Consider the following 23,689-nt stretch of genomic DNA (forward strand, 5'->3'; position numbering starts at 1 on the left):
CTCATCCCCTGTAACATTCTTACTTCTCATATTGAACACGCATCAGTAATTGTCCTCCACCTCTTATTTCACTCAGTATAATCACCTCCAATTCCATCCATTTTGTTCCAAATGATATAATATCATCTTTTTTGATTGCAAAGTGATGTCCCATTATATAAATATCCCACAACTTCCTTATCCAGTCATTTGTGGTTGAACACCTAGGTTGTTCTCATACTTTAGCTATTGTAAATAGTATAGCTATAGGGCAATGCAGTGGCAACACCTTGTTAAGCATACATGTTGCAATGTGCAAAGACCAAGGTTCATGACCCTGGTCCCCACCTGCAGACAGGCAGCTTTTTGATCAGTGCAATCGTGTTGCAGGTTTCTCCCTCTCACCCACTCTACACCTCCCCTTTCCCTCTTGATTTTTCTTGGCCTTTATATAATAAATAAACAAATAAATATGTTTTTTGGGCTAGGGAGAGAGCATAATGGTTATGCAAAATGACTCTCAAGTCTGAGGCTCCTGAGGTCCCCAGTTCAATACCCAGGATCACTGTAAGCCAGAGCTGAGTACTGCTCTAGTCATCGTATCTTTCTCTCTGGAATTATCTCATGAAATACATAACAGTTTTAATGAATGATAGAACTAAATAATGTAGCTATAAACAAATTATATTTTCTTTCTTTTTTTTAAAGTTTCTTTTAAAAAATTTTTTCATATTTATTTATTTTCCCTTTGCTGTCCTCGTTGTGGTTATTGAGGTCAGTTTCGTTGGATAGAACAGAGAGAAATGGAGAGAGGAAGGGAAGACAGAGAAGGAGAGAGAAAGATAGACACCTGCAGACCTGCTTCACTGCCTGTGAATTGACTCCCCTGCAGGTGGGGAGCTGGGGGATCAAACTGGGTTCCTTACGCCGGTCCTTGTGCTTTGCACCACATGCACTTAACCCGCTGCGCCGCCGCCCAACTCCCACAAGTTATATTTTCTTACTCCTGCCAGTCTTGTCTGGAAAAAAAATGAGAACACCTAGGCAGGGCACATCATATTAATGTTGGGGTCGCAAAAAAATGCTACTTATTGATGGGGGATGAGGGGAAAAAATGTATTGTTGGAAGGGCAGTTGTAAAAACAAATGCTAGTTTGAATTAATAGAACATTGTAAAAGGGGTAACTCTGAAAAGCTCAAATGATCTGAAACAGCACTGAAATCTCTTGGATTAAGTTTTTCTACCGGTAGACCTTTTGCTAGCTTTGCTCAAACAGAATCCTGTGGTCTTTCCAAGAATAGGCAAAGTGCTGTCCTTGTTCTTGACTGAAAAGGCAGAGTATTTTCCTAGCTGTGTTATAAGAAATTCAAATAAGTGATGTTTGATTACCCTGCAGCCATCTTCAATCTAAAGTGTCTTCTTTTTGCTATGAGCAGCATGCCTTGTGTATTGTCTCTACCTGAGCTGACTGGAAACAAAAACTTATTACAGAAATAAGATGTTCTGGCATGCCCTGTATGACAAAGTTATCTGAGCTGAGTTATCTGATAAAAAATTTGAGAATTTTTTCAAGGGTCATGAAAATAGAGTATCATATGAATTTTAAAAAGATATGCTTTTAAAATTAAAATTAAAAAAAGATGGTTTAAAAAATGCTAATTGCAGGAGTCGGGAGGCAGTGCAGCGGGTTAAGTGCACATGGCGCAAAGCACAAGGACCAGCTCAATGATCCTGGTTGGAGTCCCCAGCTCCCCACCTGCAGGGGAGTTGCTTCATAGGCAGTGAAACAGGTCTGCAGGTGTCTATCTTTCTCTCCCCCTCTATGTCTTCCCCTCCTCTCTCCATTTCTCTCTGACCTATTCAACAACAATGACATCAATAACAACAACAATAAAAACAATGGCAATAAAAAATAAATAAATATTTTAAAATGCTAATTGCACTCCCAGATATGTATCTTGAAGCTAGGCAGTAGTATACCCAGTAGAGTCCTCATGCTACAAAGCACAAGGATCTGGGTTCAAGCCTCTGGTCCTCACCTTCAGGGGGGAAACTTCATGAACAGTGAAGCAGAGCTGGAGGTCTCTCTCTCTCTCTCTTTCTCTCTCCCTTTCTCTCTCTCTCTCTCTCTCTCTCTTTCTCTCTCTCTCTTCCTCTCTCTCTTCTCTCTCAATTTCTCTTTGCTTCTATCCAATAAATAAATAATAAATAGATAAATATTTTAATTGTATCTGTAATTTGGGTGACTGCCTCTTACTTAGTCTCTCCTCCTATACAATTGCTGATGAGAAAAACAGAGCTCTAGATCTATTTGAGGTAAAAGTCTTAGATTGGGGGCCATGTGATGATGCACCTGGTAGAGCACACATGTTGGCAAGCTCAGAGATCTTGACTCAAACCCCCAGGTGTTACCTGTAGAGAGAAAACTTCATGAGTGGTAAAACAGTGCTGCAGCTATCTTTCCATTTTTCTCTTCCTCTCTATCTCTCTGATCATCTTCTATCAGTCAGGACAGAAAAAAAATGGATTGAAGGAACATAGAAAGAAGGAAAGAGTAAGAGAAGGAAAAAAAAGAAATAAGAAAGAAAGACAAAAGAAAAAAAAAAGAAAGAGAAGAAGGCAAGAAGAAATGGAGAAAGAAAGAAACCAGGACACAGTCATGGAGTTATGCAGACATTGATCCCCAATAATAGTTTTACTGGAAAAAATATTAACTTGGATCTTCTAGCAAACAGAACCTGATATAAAAGCTAGAGGGCTGTGGTTTATTTGGGGGAGATGGTCCAAGGGTTCAGGAGTATAAGATATGAGGAAGAGCCATCAGAAAGTGTTATCTGTTAACCTGCATCTCAGTGGGCAACTGGAACTGAATATTTGGGCAAAGGAAGAGGAGAGGTGTTTCCAGTAACACCTCTGATACTTCCTAATCAAGTAGTGTGATCTCAAGAATAAAAAGATCAGGGCCAAAGACCTTGACTCCAGCACAGCACTTGTGAGGCACCCCGATGTGAAGTCAGTGATGACAGCAATGACTAGGGAAAAGTTCTAGTAAGGGATAGAATACAGTAAGAGGTGTTCACTAGAAATCTGGGCATTATTCAGCCAAGTCAAACTCTGAGGCTTGAGTCTGAATGTTTTTGTTTTATACAGATAATAAAAATGCGCTCAAAAAAAAAGATCCATTTTTGTTTATAGAGCTAGTAAGGCAGCAAAGCACAGAGAATGAGACCTCAGCACAGAAGCTTCTTCAGTGCAATAGGGGTTAGACTCAAGCCTGGATTGCATACATGGCAAAGCAGCACGCTACCCAAGTGAGCTATTTTGCTAGCCCAAAAGCCATGTTTTTTTTTTAATGACAAAGTTAATCAGAAAAAAACACAAATAAATGTCTCCTGCAGCTTGTGAAAAGCTCTTGACTTGATTAATCAGTAACCAAACAAAAGGTTGAAGTTTGCTTGATATTTGGCCCTGTGATAGGAATTCCATATTACCTTCCAGAAACTCACACTATAAAAGCTGCTCTGAACACACAGTGTATGAGGTTCAACTCTCTATGAAATGAATTTGATCATTCTGACCCAAAGGACAATTAACATAATACTGACTGGCTATAGGTCCAGTGACACAATAGATTAATGTAGAGTACTCACAAAACCAAGCAGGAACTTAGTCATAGTTGAATGACTATTTTCCAAAACTGGTAACCTGCTGTTGGCTAGTAACTTAGGATCTTGAAGAGTAGCTGGAGGGAACCTTATTTTCTGCCAAGGGTCAGTTGCATATTTATAATATTATTTAAAGGTCATCCAAAATTATCAACATAAAAATTTTGCCCTTGGGGTTGGGTGGTGGCACACCTAGTTAAGCGCATGTATTACAATGTGCAAGGACCCGGGTCAAGCCCCTGGTCCCCACTTGCAGGGGGAAAGCTTTATGAGTTGTGAAACAGGGCTGCAGGTGATTCTCTCCCTCTCTCCCTCTCTATCACCTCCTCTTCCCTCTTGATTTCTGGCTGTCTCTATCCAATAAATAAAGATAATAATAAAAAAAACGTAAGCCCTTACAGATGACCTCACCAATATGTTCTGGAACCTCACCTTTTCAGAGCCCTACCCCACTAAGGAAAGGTAGATAGAAACAGACTGGGGATATGGATTGACCTGCCAACACACATGTGCAGCAGAGTAGCAATTACAGATGCCATTCCTACTTTTGAACCCCCAAAATAATGTTGGTCCGCACTCCCAGAGGGGTAAATGTTAGAGGAAGATGACAAGAGCCCTCTGAACTGCATTTCCACCAGAACTTAGAAAAAGAAGGATTTTTAAAAAGTAGGGGGAGGGGACACCAAGTAGGAGTTGGTATGACTTAGCAAGGAAAAGAAAGCAAAACCATAGAAAAATGGCAAATATATATATATATATATATATGTATATATATATTTATAGAAATAATAGTCAACCTATATCTGTGATCTTGGGAGAACTACTGCAGTTTCCAGTGGAGGGAATGAGGACAGAGTACTCTGGTGATGGGGAAGGTATGGAAATATACTTCTGTTATCTTATAATTTTGCAAACCAATATTAATTAATAAAAAATTTTAAAAAACTAGTGAGCCTTTACTATTATTTTAAAAAAATCTCCTAGAGTAGGCTGGGTGGTGGTGCACCTGGTTAAGTGCACAGGTTACCATGTGCAAGGACCAGGGTTCGAGCCCCTGGTCCCCAGACCTGCAGGGGGATGCCTCACAATGATGAAGCAAATACTGCAAGTGTCTCTCTCTGTGTGTGTGTCTCTCTATCACCTTCTCTCCTCTCAACTTCTCTGTCTTATCAAATAAAGAAAAAGAAAAAAAAAAGAAAAAGACCACTGATGTTGTAGATCCATTATGCAGGCACTGAGACCCAGTAATAACCCTGGTGACAATCTAAAACAAATTTAAATCAAGTAATAATAATTTTAAAAGCTTCTGGGATTATAGGATTTCTAGTCCTAAAATTCGTTTGTTTTTGGTCATGGCTGGTTCTTCTAGTCTGAGTTTTTCAAAGAGAAAGAGAACAACAAAAGGAGAGAGGAAATACAAAATAGCACCAAAGTTTTTCCCAGTATGGTGGGTGGTAGGGGACTAGCTCAAACCCATGATAAGCAGGCAGTCTCCAAGTGAGCTATCCTGCTAGCAAGGCCTAAGTGTCTTATGACAAAGATAAAAAGGCAAAAAGGTATTAATAGCCTTAATTAAATGTCATCCTAAAGTGTCCAAGAAGACAGACTAAATAAAAAGTAGATAAAACATTTTACCTAGTCCCTATGCATTTTAATAATGGCGTGAATTCATCTTGCCTAATTATGTAATTATTCCAAATGGCTAAATGGCAGGAGACCTTGGAATTGCATTTATTGCACATTAAGTGTTCCTCTATCAGCAAACTTCTGTGTACTCTTCCTAAGCCATCCCTCAAAGCCAAGATGAAAGTTTGAGTCTGAGTGGTATAACACCTTTTAGTTTTGTTTGTTGCTTTTTTAAAAATTTCTACAAGTTTAATTTTAATTCTGGGCTGTGGTAAAGCAACACAAATATGTATGTAGGCAGCTTCTTTGCTATTTATACAACATGCCCAAAAGTAGGCAATAGATACTAAGAAATGATACATTATAAATTCAATGAAATCTTATATTGATTTAAATATATAATACACTGCCATGAATTACATTTCTATAAGTCACAATAAAAGTTCAGAAACATCTATAAAAGCAAGATACAATTTTTCTAGTATTATTTTTCCTTAGCTAAAATGGTCTTCTTCATCTTTTTTTTTTAAATTTATAAAAACATTGACAAAACCATAGGGTAAGAGGGGTACAACTCCACACAATTCCCACCAGGACTCCGTATCTTATCCCCTCCCCTTATAGCTTTCCTATTCTTTAACCCTCTGGGAATATGGACCCAAGGTCATTGTGGGATGCAGAAAGTGGAAAGTCTTCCTTCCACCGATTCCCCTCTGAACATGGGCATTGACAGGACGATCCATACTCCCAGACTGCCTTTCTCTTTCCTTGGTAGGGTGGGGCTCTGGGGAAGCAGAGCTCCAAGACACATTGGTGGGGTTGTCTGTCCACGGAAGTCTGGTCGGCATCCTGCTGGCATCTAGAACCTGCTGGCTGAAAAAAGAGTTATCATACAAGGCCAAACAAATTATTGATCAGTCATGAACTTAAAGGCTGGAATAGTGCAGATGAAGAGTTGGGGGGTACTCCATTTTGTAGATAGCTAATAGGCATAACTAAAATGGTCTTCTAAGGTATGAAATAAAGTAGATTGTCCTCTGTGATATAAAACATGGGAAGCGGGGCTATGGAGCAGCAGCACCTGTGTTTCTCTCCACTCCTCTTCCTTCATAGCCATACAAGCACACATTAGGAAACAAGGAAAAGCACAAACAAACAATATGATTGCACACCTTAAAGATATAGAAGAACAAAGGAACCCTAAAGCAACCAGAAGGACATAAATAACTAAAGTTAGGGCAGAAATTAATAACATTGAAAATAAGAAAACTATACAAAAGATCAATGAAAATAAATGTTTGTTCTTCAAAAGAGTGAACAAAATTGACAAACCTTTAGCCAGACTCACAAAACAAAAAAGGAGAAGATCCAAATAAATCAGACTAAATGAAAGAAGAGATATTACAACAGACACTGCAGAAATTCAACATATCATGTGAGGCTTCTATGAACAACTATATGCCACCAAGATAGAGAACCTGGAAGAAATGGATGATTTCCTAGATACCTACCAACTTCCAGAATTAAATAAAGAGGAACTATATAATATGAATAGGCCTATCACAGGCAATGAAATTGAAACAGTTATCAAAAACCTTCCCAAGAATAAAAGTCCTGGACCAGATAGTTTTACAAATGGATTATACAAAACCTTCAAAGAAGAACTAATACCTCTACTTTTAAAAGTCTTCCAGAAGATTGAAGACTCAGGAATACTCCCTTCCAGTTTCTATGAAGCCAACATCACTTTGATACCAAAAGCAGACAGGGACACAACCAAAAAAAGAAAACTACAAACCAATATCTCTGATGAACATAGATGCTAAAATATTGAACAAAATTCGAGCCAACCAAATGCAGCAGTATATTAAAAAGATTGTTCATCATGACCAAATGGGGTTTTTCCCAGGAAGGCAAGTTGGTTTAATATATGTAAATCAATCAACGTGATCCACCACATCAGTAAAAGCAAGACCTCATACTTGCAAGTTCAACACTTTATCCACTGTGTCACCTCCTAGACTATTTCTTTTTTCTTTGTACACAATGGACAAGCTAAGCATTTCTGGTTACTTTTTTTAACAAATACTTTCTGGAAATAACTGTGTCAGCGCCAGCATAATCATTGAAAAAAAGTAACCAAAGTTGTGTCTTGATCTAGACAACTTGAAGGCTTTACCATCATATTAATTTCAAAGTCGTACGAGTCAATGCTTTCCTAAGAGTTTTTAATTCCTTTCTATACTGCCTTTGTACTGCCCAGGTAATTCCTGTAAGTAGCCTTCTTTTGTTAATATAGCCCTTGGGAATGAAGGGACCTTCTAAGGATTCAGTTTCCCTCAGAGAATATGAATTTTTGCCTCTGGAGACACCTGATGCATTTAAGTGCCTTTGAAGTGCCAGGAATTAAATTTGAGATTTTATATTTGCAAGTCCAGAGCTTCACTACTGCATCACTTCTGCAGTTAGTGTCCTTTGAAGTAATATTTCTCTCTGATCTGCATCTAACCTGTACCCAATGAATAAACACACCAAGTTTATTTAGGTTGGTACAACTTTAGGAAGTAAGGATGCATTCATGGCTTCTGATGTTAAGTAATTTAGTACCTCCCAAATCATCTTTTAGGCTGGATTTGAGTTCCATTCTCATACCCACTGGCCTATAGCCCTCTCAAGATTTCCCTCTAGTATTTAAGAAACATTTTAAAGCTAACATATTTGAAGCTCACAATTATTTGTTAATCTGCTTGTCTCTATTTCATCTCAGCAAATAGCAACTCCATTGTTCTAGTAGCTCAAGGCAAACAGATAGGAATCAATATTGCCTCTGCTTTCTTTTACACCCACATCTGAGCTGGAGCAAATTCCATTGATCATAACTTCCAAAGAAATACTCAGAATCTGTATAGCTCTCCAGCATTGCTATCCAGATTCAAATGGTCATCATCACTTGCCAAGTTTAGAATAACAGCCTCCCTGATTCAACACTTGGTTTTATTCATTCTATTCTCAGTGAAGTTGCCAAACGATTCATGTGAATTGTTGCCTGTGAAATAGCAATGCTGACACAATCATACACCTCACCTATGTAACCCCTCAAATGACTTCTTCTGTCACTGCTACAGTTTCTACAGAAACTCAACAAGGTGTTCACAATCAAACAGGGTGTTCACAATCAGATTCTCCCACTTCCTCTTTGATCTCATCTCTCATTTCTCCTCCCTTGTTCAGATATACCATCTACCTGATGCTCCTAGAAGGGACTACAAACACATGTATCTCAGTACCTTGTTCTGTTCTTTTTACTTGGAATGCTCTTCCTCTGACTTTAAGTGAAACATAATTTCTTCCTATCTTTTCTTTGACTCTTGACCATGCTTTATTTTTCCTCTGAATTTCTCTGGCTATAGATCAAAACTGACAAGCATCCTAACACTTGTATCCTCCCTTTGGGCTTATTTTGTCCTTGGCACTTAAAAAAAATATATATAGAAGTCTTAAGGACTACTTGTTTGTCTGTGTATTGCCTGTTTTTTCCTGCAGAGTGTAAGTGCATATTTCATTGACAACTATATTCCCAGAGTTGAGAGGAAGTTCTTAATAAACACCTCCTTAATGAATGAATGAGTAAAGTCATTGCCATTGGCGAAGAGAACTCTTTTGCAAATATTGAACTCTTTGTTTTTAGGCACAGTTCTTAGGGAATATTCTCTACAGCTTCTAGCTTGGTGGGTGATAATAGCAGCTTTGACTTTACATGCTGTTAGAGTATTTGAATGTTAGACTTGTTCTCCTGCTTCACTCTATAGGGGTGGTAAGAAATCATCCTGTACTCCTTAGGGTTCTTGTAAGATTGGACAAATAACCACTCAATCATAAGGCAGATTGATCATCAAAACAACAGTCAGTCATTAATTAATTAATTAATTAAGTTTAGTAATACATGTTACTCCTGAATACATAAGGGAAGACAGAAGACCTGTTTAACTCACAGCATGGATTCACCGGTGCAAAGAACTTTGGGAAGAAGAGAGATAGTGTGAAAGATGGCTTGAAAAAGTCCATGCTAAAAAAAAAAAAAAAAAAGAGGTCACGACTTATGTCACACATACTCCACAGGCCAGATCCTCCCTAGGAAAAAGTTTTATCTGAAATGTGGTCTTCATTCTCTCTCCAGGCCCCCTCCTATGAAACTAACCTTTTTGCCAAAGGCAAGTACTGGGTGCAGCAGGTATTTGTCCCCCTACAGCATATTGTTTGTTCATGTGCTATCAGTTAGATGTTTACAGCCAACTATGTTATAATAATTCCTTCTAGAGTATTTGTTCCTTTTTTCTCTTTTCTTTCTCTTTAAATTAAAAAAAAAAATTTTCTTTTTTTACTTTATTTTTTTATTAGTGAATTAATACTAGTTTATAAGATCAGATTACAGAAGTACAGTTCCACACCTTATCCACCACTACAATTATGTACCTCCTGCCCCCCTACCCCTCCCATAACCATCATAATTTTCACAAAGTCTTAGCAACTGTTTGGCTACTTTTCTTTTTCTTCTTTTTAATAAGTTCATGTGACAGGCGGGGGAGATAGCATAATGATTATGCAAACAAACTCTCTTGCCTGAGACTCCTAAGTACCAGGTTCAATCTCCCGCACCATCATAAGCCAGAGCTGAGCAGTGCTCTGGTGTTTTTCTCTGTCTCTCTCTCTCCCTCTCTGCACTGCACTCAAAAATAAAATAAATAAAACATTTTTTAAAAAAAGTTCATGGGATTCAACTATCTATATTGCACATATGTGCAACACCATTTTCTTGCTATCTTTTAGAGAAATGTAAGTCATTTGGTAACATATAAACTATAACAATAAAATAAAATATAACAATAAAATAAAAGTTCTTGAACATAATTAAAGAATAGCATTCCTTGACTTTACATCTCCTCTTCTGCTTCAAATTTTTTAATGCAAGAGCCAGGGGTTGGTGAAAGGTAGCATAATCATTATGCAAAAGACTTCCATGCCTGAGGCTCCAGGGTTTCAGGTCTAATCATAGGCATCACTATAAACCAGAACTGAAAAGCTCTCCAGTGGGAAAAAAAAAAAAGCAAAAAAGAGAAGAAAATGAAAAAGAGAGGAAAGACAAGATAATCAGGATGAGCTCAAGTTCTTTTATATACAGGATACTACTGATATGTCTTATAGGTCCAATTTCCCCTAGAGTATTAAAAAAAAAAGTCAATAGCATAAGTTGATGAACAAACAGGATAAGGAAATAATTATGTCTACAAGAATGGGGGATAGGTCTCTACCTTCCCTGTACTCATGCTACTGAGCTTCTCTGCCCTGGGTTTTATATTTCTTATTCCCACCCCCCCATTCCTGTCTGGATAAGGAGTAGCTGGCAGCTCAGGTAGCAGACAGCACTGAAGCTTTGCTCCTGCTGGAATAATAGCCTCCCAAACACCTGCCGGCAGAGACTGTCTGCTCTCTTCATTCTTGGAAATTAAGTGCTTGAGGTGAAACTGTGATAAACTCTAGACTAAACCAGTCAATGTAGACACAGAGCAGACAAAACAAGTGTCCACTTAACCTTGCTACACAAGGCACAGTTAATGGTCTTGGAGGAAAAACAAAGCCCTTGGGCCCCTGGTCTAGAGGGAGGGTGACTACTGCTCATGATAAAGCTCTTATGTTTCCCAACACTGAAAAATGTCTTAGACACCATCCATCCAGATTTCCACTACTACACTGTACCTGATGTCAAATTCTGCCCCAATTTCGGAGACACAACTTGCATCTTCTTCCCCCTGTAGTTGATGAACAAATGAACTGATACTAAAATAAGGCAATCATATGAATGGCAAGAAAGCAACATTTTAATTTTTGAAGATTTACTTATTTTACAAGAGATATGAATGAGAGAGAGACTTCCTTTGCCACAAAAATGTCTTAAAGAAAATGCAAGATAATTACATTTGGCTCTGAACGTCTCTAGGAGTTCTAAGTGACATTGACCCCTGTACTATCTATTTACTTAGTGGCATTCAGGAACACAGCATCATACCTAGAGCTGTGATGAGGTTAATGGGTTCACTTAGCACCCAATGGAGGTGACTAATAATATGCTCCAGGTCTATGGATTTTTTTAGTTAACTTTTAAAATTGTAAATGCCCTAGGTCAGGAAGATAGTACATCAGCATTATATCAAACTTGCATGCCTGAGGAGACAGAGGTCCCAGACTCAATCCCCAATACCACCATATTCAGTGTTCTGATCTTTTCCTCTTCTCTCTCAAATAAATAACTATTCTCTCAAATAAATAACTATTTAAAAATAAACTAGGAATAAAGACATTCATAAATCTGCTAAAATCAAGGACTATAATACAGCAAAGCAATGTCTTGTCTTTTTAAAAGACTAAAACACCCTATCTATACACATGGAACTTCCTTTGTCATAAAAATCAATCCAACATAGTTAAGGATAAAAATTTTGATTCTCTCACAATCACTGTTACTAGTAAGAACAACTATTCTGCTAGTCTTTTTTTCAAATATGATTAATAATTTCTGCCAGCAGTTTCTTAATTATTTGAAGACTGGTTAAAGTTAAATTATGTCAGAACTGTGTCAAATATGACATAGTCTACCATCATTTGTCCAAACTCCTGTTGTCCATGTTAGCATATATCTTACTAGTAAAATAACAGCATATAAAATTCTAAAGGAAAGAATAATTTGGGAAATAATCATTCCCGTCGTTCTGTCAGGTTAATTACCAGTTGCTATGAGGTTAGAAGTGATAAGAGAATATTCTTTTCAAGTTAAGCAATGTTATCACAATTTTTCCCCTCACTTAAAGTGATTTGCTTCATAACATCACTTTCCAGTATGCATCATTAAAAATTAATATGTAGGTATACATTAATTTCACAATGAAAAGCCATTTCCACCCTTTATGATGCAATCTACCCACCTTATTCCCACTTTCTTTTTAGACAACCACTAATTGTTCTCATAGTATGAATTATTTTTCTTCTGTGAATTCCATTCTTTTTGTTGTTGTTGTTGGTTTTATCATACACCATCTATGACTGAGATCATACAATGTTTGTCTTTGTCTGGATTATTCCACAAAGCATAATAGTAATTTCACCTGATCCGTCTGAATTTACCAAATGCCCAGTAGGTCCTGATTACACAGCCTATTACAAGGGAATTTATTTTTTTCAGATTTCTTTAGATTCATTTGTTTTTAATGTGAGAAAGACCAAAGCACCATTCAGTTCTGCCATGAATGGTACCAGGAATCAAACCTGAGACCTCAGGCATGCAAGTACTGAGTCCCACCTGACTCTATAAGGAAATTTACTTAACAGAGAAAAGCTTCTGTTATTTTTCTGCTGTCTAGGAGGTGGCACAGGGGATAAAGCATTGGACTGCCAGAAATAAGATCCTGAGTTTGATCCCTAGCATCTTATGTGCCAGAGTGATGCTTTGGCTCTTACTTTCTCCCTTCATCTGATAAATAAATATTTTTGAAACTCAATTATTTCTACTCAGTTTTTGAGGCAATACATGAAATTACCTACCTATGAAACAGGTATCTCTATAATAAGTATGCATGAAAGTTAAAATAACTGTATCCCATAGATGAATTTTATTTTCACAGAACCAGGAGCTATGTCATCCAGTAGAAATTCTGGGTTTGAGCCAAGGGAAAACACTAGGGAAATCTCTATGGGTGGCTGGGTGGTACTGTGGACTTCTTCTCCTCTTTCTATCCATCCTTTCCTCTTTTCCTCTCTCTTGCTTCAATAAAGAATGAAAAAAAGGGCCAGGTATTGGCACACCTGGCTGGGCGTACATGTTACAGTGCACAGGGGCCCAGGTTCAACCCCCCACTCCCCACCTGTAGAGGGAAAGCTTTGTGAGTAGTGAAGCAGTGCTTCAGATGTCTCTCTGTCTCCCTTCCTCTTTATCTCCCTCTCTTTCTCAATTTCTGACTGTTTATCCAATAAATAAATAAATACGTACATACATTAAAATCATAAAAATATTTACAAAAAAATATTTTTAAATCACTGGAGGAGGCAGCTCAGTAGGAGACCCTGGTTTCATTTCCTATTGTGGAAAAAAAAAACAAAGTAAAAAGAAGAGATCAAAATGGAGATAAAGAGGAAATCAACAAGAAATGGTTATGAAACCAAGATCCTAGCTAAGTGTGATTTTACTAGATAGAAGCTTAGGATGTTGTGTACCCTGATATGTAACCACAAGATACTATTCTCTGAGTGTCCAAATTAAATCTAATTATCTTCACACCAGAGAGAGGTGACAAATACACAAGATATGGTTCAAATATATACTGAAAAAACAAATCTTATTAGCTTGAGATGAAATGTTTCTGGGGGTGTGAGAAGGGCACATTACATGTAATAAATTAGGAAAAGACATTGAAGTTCTTCCACTGAGGAGTTTCCTGGGAGAGTCTAAACATATTCTCCCATCTCTCTTTTCTAGTCTTGTGCCAAAGTTAATTTTTATTAACACAAGGAAGAGAACAAGATCTTCACTCTGGCATAGGTAGTGTCAGTACTTCAACTGGGGACCTCTTTCACGCAAATTCTATGCACTACCTACTACTGGTTTTTCTAGCTCTTCTTATTGTGCCTATTTAGAACAGGCATTGGAGAAGCATGGTGACAGTTACTGGTTTTGGAGCATTTGAATTCCTGGTGAGAGATGGTAGATCCAGGAGACTATGACAACAGAGCATGAGGCATCATGAGGAGATGGATGTATGTGATGATGACAGTCATTCTGCTGCTCAAGTGCACCTCTTTCCACTGATAGTTGTGACTCCCTTATGTCTGTGTCAGATATAAGACTATGTGATTCATTTTTCCTCCTTAACAAGTATTTCTACCCCAACCTACCACATGTGGCTGATTAATGGGAAAAGAGATTCTAATTTTAAAGCAATCTTCATTAGGCAGCCACATGAGTAGCTTAGCAAGGAGAGTACCGGACTTTTGCATGTGTAAGCTCTCAGACATGATCCCTGATGCTCCATATACTGAGAGAAGTGCTCTAGTCTATCTCTTTTAAAATAAATAATTATTTAAGGGAAAAGAAGCGCCTGTTAGGGAATTTTTCTTTTTAAAATATATTTAGTTATTTATTATTGGATACAGAGAGAAATTGAGAAGGGGAGATGGAGAGAGGGAGAGAGAGAGAGAGACAGAGAGACATCTTCAGCCCTGCCTCACCACTCATGAAGCTTCTCCCCTGCAGGTGGGAGCTAGAGGCTTAAACTTGGGTCGTTGTGCACTGTAATGTGTGCGATTAGCCCAGTGTGCCACCGCCTGGCCCCTTATTAGGGAATTCTTCCACCACAAAAATGCATGCCAGAACTTAAAGACATTTTTACTATCATTCAGTATAAACAGAGACAGTAGAAACCTGATGCTGTGGTCTTACAACAAGGTATTATATTGCTATTGCTTAACATAATCAATAAAAGAACTTCCATAGAGGAATCACTCAGTTTTGTTAATAGTACATATTGACAGGGGGCAGGTAGTGGCACACCTGGTTGAATGGCACACCTGGTTGGCACACCAGGATTCAAGTCCCAGTCCCCAACTGCACAGGGGAAGCTTGACAAATGGTGAAACAGTGCAGCAGGTCCCTCTCTCTCTCTCTCTCTCTCTCTCTCTCTCCTTTCTCTCTGTCTCCCCCTCTTAATTTTCTCTGTCCTGTAAATATAAACAAATTATAAAATTAAGAAAAATAGTGAATACTGTTGAAGACACACAGACAGAATTCATTTATATAGCTTTGTACCCAGGAAACAGAAGACAAGGCCATTTGTTGAAATCACCAATAATCATGAAATTATTAATATTTCTTTATGACACTGCTGAACAAATTTTACTCTTCTTATTTCAGATTGCAAAAATAACAGTTGCTCACAGTTAAACTGTTCAATGTACTGTATGATAGAAAAGGAAAACTATGCAGGTATCATATTCTCACAGCAATTAATGATCTATGATGAAACTTGATCAGATATATAAAGACTAAAGTATTTATTATATGTAGGGACTATCAAATTTGTACACATTTAATTACCTTGCAGGTAATGCGAAGATGATCTGTCACATTAAATTCTAGATTGTGCCTATAACTAGTCTGATATACCAAATGTATGGGATGCCTCTCTCCCAAGTTTGTTGCTTTTATCTTATCATGTTTAGGTTTCAAGTTGTTCATGTGGGAGGCTGTACTTTAAGGTTTCTTTTTGCACCTGGAAAAGAAGGAAATGAGAATTTAGATGAAATTTAAATCTTTCAGAAAGTTTCTGGACTTGAGAGTGTGTGTGTGTGTCTCTGTGTGTGTGTGCGTGTGCATGTGCGTGTGTGTGTGTAGGGGGTGTGTTACCTGTTGGTATCTGCGTGTATACCATAATAAGGAGCTATGCAGGTGGATTGATGTACAAAATTTCCACAATACTGAGAAAATTTCAAAAGCTGCTGAATTTTAAAACAAGCTGCTGGATTGAGATTACATCAATGTAATTGGTACAGAATTCCTGGTACCACTTGTGATGTCAGGAAAATTCTGTCTTCCATCAGTGTACTACCCAATATAGTAAATAATAAGAGCAATCCTATTAGAAAATTAATCAGTCATCCACAAGGAAAAAAATCTTGTGACTGTGTTTCAAAGGAGAAGAGGGAACTCATTGACATTTGAGAACAAAAGCATTACCTATTAGCACTAATGAGAGTTGTGTATTTTATGCCACCACTCTCTCATGCCCTGGACATGTTTCATCATCAGTAGCAAAGCTTTCAACCTTTTTTCTTTTTCATCTTAAGTGATACTCTTTGGTAATTATGCTAACTTTTAACTGTAAATAAGAGTTCCTTTGAATCCTTTCTGCCATCTGTATGGATATCTAAAAGAATAGAGGATTGGTATTACTGTGAATTTTCTTACTCTTCTTCAGAAGTCTTTTCTTTTTTTTTTCTTTTTTTTTTTAAATTTTTTATTTAAGAAAGGATTAGTGAACAAAAGCATAAGGTAGGAGGGGTACAACTCCACACAATTCCCACCACCCAATCCCCATAACCCACCCTCTCCCATGATAGCCTTCCCATTCTCTAGCCCTCTGGGAGCATGGACCCAGGGTCGTTGAGGGTTGCAGAAGGTAGAGGGTCTGGCTTCTGTAATTGCTTCCCCGCTGAACATGGGCGTTGACTGGTCGGTCCATACTCCCAGTCTGCCTCTCTCTTTCCCTAGTAAGGTGTGTCTCTGGGGAAGCTGAGCTCCAGGACACATTGGTGGGGTCTTCAATCCAGGGAAGCCTAGCCAGCATCCTGGTGGCATCTGGAACCTGGTGATTGAAAAGAGAGTTAACATACAAAGCCAAACAATTTGTTGAGCAATCATGGATCCCAAGTTTGGAATAGTGGAGAGGAAGTGTTAGGGAGGTACTCACTGCAAACTCTAGTGTAATCCTGCTTTCAGGTATATATTTTGCAGTAGTTTATGGATACGTGTGCACATACACTCTCTCTCACAGAAACTGGTGTATGTCTAGGTTATGGGACTTTGTTAGAAAGTGAACTACCTGAGATGAAATTAGAGTGTACTATAAAAGGAAAGGTCTCACCCGAGTAATGAAGCTGAAGGGTTGTCATTCCACACGTGAAGTCTCTGGATACACTCTGAGGTGAAGCATGTTGAGATGGCAATCGTTGCTTTGGTTAGGTTGTGATCGGCGGATGCAATATTATTTGGTATGGATTGGGAGATGCATACGGGAAAGTGGGCCCTATCCAAGGGTTCCAGGACTGGGGGAAGTAGGGGCTCTATAGTGAAGATGTGAGGTTCCTGCTGTCTTAGGGTTCAAAAAGACAATCAATAGTTAATATTATCATCACATTATTTGTTAATTGGGTTAACTTTGAAAAGTCCCTTTGTTATGGTTTGCTGTACAGTACCCAGTAACTTGTATATAGCTGTGCTGTTGGAAGCTTCTAATCTACTTGGTCTAGGCTTTTGAGAGAGTCCGCATATCAAATACGTAGCCTATCTATTAAAAAGATTCAGTTTGTCTTTTGAGAACCTTTGAGACATACAATTGATTTCCCCCTCTCATATTAATTAACTACTGATTTATATGTCTACATTTTGCTAGGAGTGTACATAAACACCATTCCCATCACCAAAGGACCGTGACCCATCCCTCCCGCCCATTCCCACCCCCCACTGGCCCAGGAAGCTACATGTCTACCCCTCACCACTGGGTTTTTACTTTGGTGCCCTACTTACAATTTGATCAGGTCCTGCTTTTAGTTTCCCTTTCAGATCTTCTAAGTCAGCTTCTGTTGATGAGTGGGATCATCCCATACTCATCTTTAACTTTCTGACTTAGTTCACAGAAGTCTTTTCACTAGTATAGTAAAATAGAATGCTAACAAGAAAAGCCCTAGTGAATGCCCCCACTCCCAACCTCAGTCCTATCCTGAAGTCTTTTCATTCTCAGGAAGTCTGGTAGTTATTTTGTTTCTCAGTAGAGTTATGCTAATTTTAGATATAATTAAAGTCCCGAGTGTTCTGAAGTAGAAATTAAAACATGTTCAGAGAGTGCTTAAGAGAGCTGGGATGTTTGGGATGTCACAGAAAGAATGTCTGTCTACCTCAAAAAGATAAATACTGCACAATTCAATTCATATAAGGTGCCTAGGATAAGACATTTATAGAGAAAGGAAATGGAAGAATGGTTGCCTGGGTCCAGAGAGCAAGGGGAGAAAAGAATGGGATGCTGTTTTGTAATGGGTGCAGTGTTTCGTTTTTGCAAAATGAAGAGTTTTAAAGATGGGTGGTGATGACTGCAGAATGTGAATATATTTAATGCTACTGAAGTGTCCACTATAAGAGGTTTTAAAAGGTGCATTTTATATGATGTGTACTTATTTCTATTCAAAGAATCAAAACCTACTCACTGACCTACTGCTATCTAGATCCTGGAAATGGGTTTTCTAACATCCTTGACTTAGAGGTGACTTAGGGGAGAAGTAGTGGAGGCTCAAAGTTAGTTTAGATAGCCTTACATATTTATATTTTCATTGTTTAAGTTTAGTGTTTATCTTTTGAAAAGTTAGGAAATGCTGAGATGTTTAGGATAAGAGACATTAGATTTAATCTATAAATCTAAGAGCTATGGCAAGCTCCATTACAGAGTTCAAAGCTGATTAAAGTAACATCTGCCATTTACTGAATATCTACTTTTTACCAGACTCCACACAAAATTCTCTGCTTTGTTTAATTTAATTTTTCAGATGAACCTCTGTGTTTGGCACTATCCTCTTCCCTGTTTAAAGATGGGATTGTTAAAATAGAAAAATGTTAAGCCTAAGGTCATACTGTGGTGGAATTTGAAACCAAAAGGAATCTCAGAGCATCAGATTTTACAAAAGGGGAAGAGAGAGGGAAAGAGAGAAAGAGAGAAAGAGAGAGAGAGAGAGAGAATGCCAGAGCACCGTTCTTGTTTGTGCAATGCCAGCAATGAAACTCAGCACCTCATGTTTACAAGTCAGGTGTTTTAGCCACTGTACAACTGTCCAGGCTACAGGAAAATATACTAAGGAAAAAAAAATGCAGAACCTAATATATTCTTAATTGTAAGGAATTAGAGAAGGGGAGGAGCTTGACATGCCCCCTGTGCTTCTAGTTCATGATTTACGGATAGTGATGTGGATTACTAAGAAGGAAGATAGAACAAATTTAGAAGGAAAGTTATTAAGGTGTTTTTGAATGTTTATTTTCACATGCCAGTGGGAAATCTGGAAAGCATGCCTGCATATGGTTCAGCAGATGGGCAGGCAACTTTGGACCTCAGGTGAGGGTTGGAGTAGGAGATGCAGCTCCATAATAATTCCCCAAAGAGGAGGAGTCATCGGGTAAACATTATAACATGTTATTACTGTTTGGACTGTGCCCCTCAAGAAAAGTGAAGTCATAGTATCTTGTGTCATAACTGCGACCTTATTTGAAAACAGAATTAGGTATTTGTAAATTATCAAGTTAGGATGAAATCATTAGTGTGGGCCCTAATTTAATAAAACTGTGTCCTTGCAAATAAATAAATAAGAGATTGCACATGTTACCATGTGCATGAACCTGGGTTCAAACTCCTGATCCCCACCTGTAGGGGAGAAGTTTCAGGAGTAGTGAAATTTGTCTGTAGGTATCTCTCTTTTTTGTCACCCTCACTTTCTCCCCATCTCAATTTATCTCTATCCTGTCAAATAAAAGAACAAAGAAATAATGTCTACCAGGAGTGGTGGATTCATCATGCAGGGACCAAACCCCACTGATAACTGTTTCCAATAAAAAATGGAGAAGTTTATACATAGAAGTAGATGTACAAATGTGAAAAATGGCATGTTAAAGATGCAAGTTTATATGAGTGATGCATCTCCAATTCAGGTAATGAATAAGAATTCAGGTAACAATAAGAAACCACAAGCAGGGGAGAGGTATGAAATACTGTCTTCTGCACAGACTTCAGAAGGAACATATGCTGCAACACCATGATCTTGAATTTCATAGCCTCTAGAACTGAAAGATAATAAATTTCTTTTTCTTAGGTAGAGATCAAAGCAGAGTAGGAGAGAGAGGGAGAGAGAGAGAGAGAGAGAGAGAGAGAGGACAACACACACTGGCACTTCCTTCAATACAGTGAGGATTGGCCTCAAATCTGGGTTACATGCATGGCCTAGCTGCATATTATCCAAGTGAGCTATTTTGCCAACCCAATTATTTCTATTGTCAAACTACCAGTTTGTGTCACTTTGAAAAACAACATAGGAAACTAATGTAAAAAGGTAACTGCATGAAAGAGTGAGTGAACCTAGGTGATGATTGAATAGAAACTATCAGATCAAAACTTCCAGGCAAAGAAGGATAATCTATGCCAAGAAAAGAATGGGCTTGCAGAAAAGCATAGAGGTTTAAAGACATATCAGCTAGAAGAAGAAGTAGTTTGTGTAGGGCTGCAACTGTAGAATGGTATTATAGTGGTGGTGAAAGTCCCTGTAAAATGCATTGTAGCAAACTGCATTGTAAAAATGACAAGCTAGCAATCAAAAGTCCAATGGAGTGATTATATCTGGTTTGTGTTTGAAAAACTCCCTTGTTCTGTAAACATAGTGTCATTAGCAGCAAAGTTTTTGAATCTAGAAAATCCCATTCAACCAGGAAGATTAAAACTGAAAATTATGGACAAAACCTGTAATACAACTCCATGCCAAGATACCTCAAAATTATCTGGGGACACAGTAAAGGCAGCTTATAAGAGTCAGGTGTCATCAGTGGCTATGTAGGAAGAGGCAGAAGAGAAAGCCTTAAGAGAACCTATAAATGCCAGCAAGTGCTCATGGGAAAATATACTGGATCAACTTTGGAGGTGCCAGACTGGAGTGATGCTTTCAATGATTCAATGTAGCAGTGTAGCCAAGGAGCAGTAATGGCTGATGCTATAGGGAGTCCCTCACTAACAAAACTCAAGTCCCTTCCAAGACACAGCTCCATACAGAGTAGAATCTACTGGGAATAGATGTCACATTGGGGAAAAACAAGAACTATATAAAAGTAAAGTGAAGGTTTAAATTATTGTTTATGTTGTTGTTTTATTTTAGCTCCAGGGTTCTCACCAGGGTTCTGTGCCTGTACAACAAACCCATTGCTCCCAGTAGCCATAACCCCACCCGACCCCCCTTTTATAAAGACACAGAGAAATGGAAAGAAAAGAGGGAGATAGGGAGAAAGAGAAACACCTGAAACACTGCTTCAACACTCATGAAGTTTTCCCACTGCTGGTGGAGACTAAACTGCTTGAACCCTGATCCTTTCACACAGTAACATGTGTTCTCTACCAGATGTGCCACCATTTGTTCCCCAGAGGTTCAAATTAAAGAGAATGGATACAAAAGCAGCTGATTTCAGAAAGTTGACAAGTGATATTATTTTGATCCTGCACAAAAAAGAAAACAAACAAAAAAATAAAAACAAAATGAGCTCTGGAGCTATGAAACCAGCAGAGTCACTCACCCTCCTAAGAATATGTAAAAACTAAATTAACTAGTTGTAAATATGAGCAACAAAGAAAAGATAAAAATCATTACTGGGGAAAGGAAATAAGGAAAATAACAATATTTCTAGAGATACAAACCATAGAGACACTAACATAAGCCAGGAGAAATATTTTAGCCAATAAAAAAGAAGGTAACAAACTCAGGATATCACAATTTTACAACTTCTAAAGAATAAGCAGATCTAGGAAATGATTATTAGTGGATGACAACTTAAAAAAGAATACTAACCAACATGGATTATTTGTACTCAATACCACTGCTTTAAAAAATTAGATATCAAAATTCTATCATTATCCAACTGTAAAAGGCACAAAGTACAGATATGTTAATAGCACCACACAAATATAGTAATCAAAACAATGAAAAAAAATCACAAAATATGATTATGTAAAAGCAGATCACAATTTAAAATATCATACATATCAAATAAAGATCACATGTGGACTGTATTTGAATTATATTTTAAATTAAAAAAATTATAATAACCAGAAAATATGATAATTCAGTATTTGTACTTAAATTGAAAAAATTCTACTTCCATGTAAATGTAATAATGATAGTGCATTATGTCTATAAATCATCTTTAATAAAATGTTAATAGATGAAATAATATGCCTGGGACTTCTTTCTGATTAATCCAATAGCAAAAGTATAAATGAGAATGCATTAATAGTTGCATAATTTGGGAAAAGGGTTTACCCAGATTCAGTACACAATGGATTCCATACACATTTTTTTTACCTTCTATAGATATGTGAAATTTTGGGTAATAAAAAGTTTATGAAAAGACATCAGAGGTTTACAAGTAAATATATTCTATTACTTGACCCATAATCTTGTACAACAAACAATCCATCCATTCAATACCACTGAGCACATAGAGAAATTGACAAGAAAGCTTTATGCATTCTTTCAAAGTAACAACCCCCTTATATACCTTAGTTTCTAACATATTTCACCTCATTTTGCACTGCATCAACCTAATGCCTCTAATGAATATTGCAATTACAGTGGCATCTCAGAGTAAACATATAAGAATAAAGGTCTTTTAAATGGTCAAATTGGTGCTTTATTTTTTTTTCATTGTTGTAGTTATTATTGTTGATATCGTCGTTGTTAGATTGGACAGAGAGAAATGGAGAGAGGAGGGGAAGACAGAGAGGGGGAGAGAAAGATGGACATCAGCAGACCTGCTGCACCTCCTGTGAAGCGACTCCCCTGCAGGTGGGGAGCCGGGGGCTTGAACCGGGATCCTTAAGCCAGTCATTGCTCTTTGTGCCACCTGTGCTTGAGCCGCTGCGCTCCCACCTGACTCCCCGGTGCTTTGAAAATTTTTTTTTATTTATTTAAGAAAGGATAAATTAACAAAACCATAGGGTAGGAGGGGTACAACTCCACACAATTCCCACCACCCAATCTCCATATCCCACCCCCTCCCCTGATAGCTTTCCCATTCTCTATCCCTCTGGGAGGATGGACCCAGGGTCATTGTGGGTTGTAGAATGTGGAAGGTCTGGCTTCTGTAATTGCTTCCCCACTGAACATGGGCATTGACTGGTCATTCCATACTCCCAGTCTGCCCCTCTCTTTCCCTAGTAGGGTGGGTCTCTCGGGAAGCTGAGCTCCAGGACATATTGGTGGGGTCTTCAGTCCAGGGAAGCCTGGCCGGCATCCTGATGACATCTGGAACCTGGTGACTGAAAAGAGAGTTAACATACAAAGCCAAACAAATTGTTGATCAATCATGGACCCAAAGTTTGGAATAGTGGAGAGGAAGTGTTGGGGGGATACTCATTGCAAACTCTAGTGTACTTCTGCTTTCAGGTATATATTTTGCAGTAGTTTATGGATATGTGTGAACATATGCTCTCTCTCACAGAAACTGGTGTATATCTAGGTTTTGGGACTTTGTTAGAAAGTGAACCACCTGAGATGGAATTAGAGTACACTATGAAAGGAAAGGTCTCACCTTTCTCTCAGTAATGAAGCTGAAGGGTTGTCATTCCACATGTGAAGTCTCTGGACACAGTCTGAAGTGAAGCATGTTGAGGTGGCCATCGTTGCATTGATTAGGTTGTGATTGGCAGATGCAATATTATTTTATATGGATTGGGAGAGGCATATGGGAGAGTGGGCCCTATCCAAGGGTTCCAGGACTGGGAGAAGTAGAGGCTCTATAGTGGAGATGTGAGGTTCCTGCCCAATGAAGTCATTTGTTTTTGGCCTGTGTGCTTGCTTATTGTGA

General features: G+C 38.1%; 1 protein-coding gene across 1 annotated transcript in view; it reads left to right on the forward strand.

The window, feature by feature from the left end:
* The window catches only part of XKR4 (XK related 4), a 505,142-nt gene that overhangs the window by 271,132 nt on the left and 210,321 nt on the right, over positions 1-23,689 (forward strand). The window lies entirely within an intron of this gene.

This window comes from Erinaceus europaeus, chromosome 1 (genome assembly GCF_950295315.1).
Source record: "Erinaceus europaeus chromosome 1, mEriEur2.1, whole genome shotgun sequence".
Lineage (NCBI taxonomy): Eukaryota > Metazoa > Chordata > Mammalia > Eulipotyphla > Erinaceidae > Erinaceus > Erinaceus europaeus.